The following is a 1,723-nucleotide window of genomic DNA, read 5'->3' on the forward strand; positions in this document are numbered from 1 at the left end:
GTCATAAAAGGCAGGAAAAGGGGATTGAGGGCCCCGCTCACTGGAGGTCCAGGAGGAATCAGACCAGCTTCCTTCAGGGAAGGCAAGGTTTGACGGAGCAAGTCCATTCCTTATAGAGAAGCCTTCTGCTGACAAGATGTAATTTATTTTGTGTCAGCTGTAGGACGTGGGGGCAGAGCAATGGACCTTTGGGTGAACCAGGACACTGTTTGTGTGTTAGGCATTGGGTGAACCCTGAGCTTTGCAGCTGGACGCTGTCTGTCCTGCCTGCAGGGCCTGGAAGCTGAGCTGTTCAGAGAGCACCAAGCCCAGGTGCTGTTCTCTCCCCTCCATCCAGGGCTGCCATCACTGCCTGCGGGAGCAATGCCAGCACCTTGCCCTGGGCCCTGCTGCAGCTTTGGCGCTGCTGTTCCTGCTGGCAGGGCCGGGGAGGAGCGGGTGGGCACGGCCTGAAGAGCTGCAGTGGGATAAAGATCACAGGGCAGCAAGGATGATGGGGCACTGGAGCATCTCTCATGAGGAAAGGCTGAGGGAGCTGGGCCTACTCAGTGACCCAAAGAGATGACCGAGAGGGGAGCTCCTTACTGTGTATGAATATCCAGAGGGGGTGTCTGGAATGTGGAGCCGGGTGGTGCCCAGCAACGGGACGAGAGGCAGCGACCAGGGAGTGCCATCTGAACGCGCTTCCCTCCTCCGCAGTGCCTGAGCAGAGGCCCGGCCTGCCCGGGGAGGCTGTGGGGGCTCTCAGGGCGATCTTCCCGGGCCGGCTGATGCGCCCCTGCCGGTGCCCCGGGAGCACCCGCAGCAGGGGATGATGGCTGTGCGGGACCTGCCCCGCTGCGTGCTCTTATCCCGGCCCATCCCTCTGGGCGCTGCCGCTGCCGGAGAGGAACCGAGAGCAGTAAAAGTGCGGCCGGCAGAAGCGGGAGGAACGAAAAAAGCGAAGCCCCTCCGGGCCGCAGCGAGCAGGGTTCGAACCTGCGCGGGGAGACCCCATTGGATTTCAAGTCCAACGCCTTAACCACTCGGCCATCGCTGCTGATACTGCTGTGCCTCTAGGGCTGCAGCCTTATAGGGCGTTCCGCAAGCCACAGGCCCCGCCCACAGCCCGCGCAGCCAATGGGTGCCGCCGGCCCCGCCCCCGCCCCGGCCCCGCAGCAATGGCGGCCGCGGCTGGGCAGGAGCAGCACAGGAGGAGCAAATCCCAGTGAACACCGGAGAGTCCCGGCGTGAGGGACCCGGGCCGCGCCCGCCCCTGCGAATGGAACCCGGGCCTGGCAGGGAGGAGGCAGCCACGAACTCCTACACAGACAGCAGCCATTAGGTGCTGCATTAGATTTCTTTCGGTTATTGCAAAATCTCTATTACAAAATCTCGAAAGGTATCTATCATACGACCTTTATATGTAATTTAACTCACTGTAGATAATTTTTTATGCGAGCAACAGTTTATTATGCCAGCAGAAGTACAATGAAAATTAAATTTCATTTGACTTTCTACCTGTGTTGCAATGGGTAAAAATACTAAATTTTCCTGATTTTTAATCTATACTTGGAACAATGTGGAAAATGCATATTTTATGATTGGCTTTTCGCAAATATTCAAATGAATATTATCTGTGTTAGAAAATAATGCTGTATTAATTCTCTTAAGTAGTGTGGTTAATATAGTTTTAGGTTATAACAAAATGTTAAAATAGAAACTAAGCTATGTGGGATACTTT

The 1,723-nt window shown here is 55.6% G+C and overlaps 1 non-coding gene across 1 annotated transcript; it reads right to left on the reverse strand.

Annotated features, from left to right (window-relative positions):
* Positions 1–957: 957 nt before the first annotated feature.
* On the reverse strand, positions 958–1,039 carry TRNAS-UGA (transfer RNA serine (anticodon UGA)). Its single transcript has one exon. It is a non-coding gene; the product is annotated as a tRNA-Ser (tRNA).
* Positions 1,040–1,723: the final 684 nt, after the last annotated feature.

Source organism: Melozone crissalis, unplaced genomic scaffold, assembly GCF_028551555.1.
Source record: "Melozone crissalis strain CALT ecotype California unplaced genomic scaffold, PUWL_Pcris_2 ptg000062l_1, whole genome shotgun sequence".
NCBI lineage: Eukaryota > Metazoa > Chordata > Aves > Passeriformes > Passerellidae > Melozone > Melozone crissalis.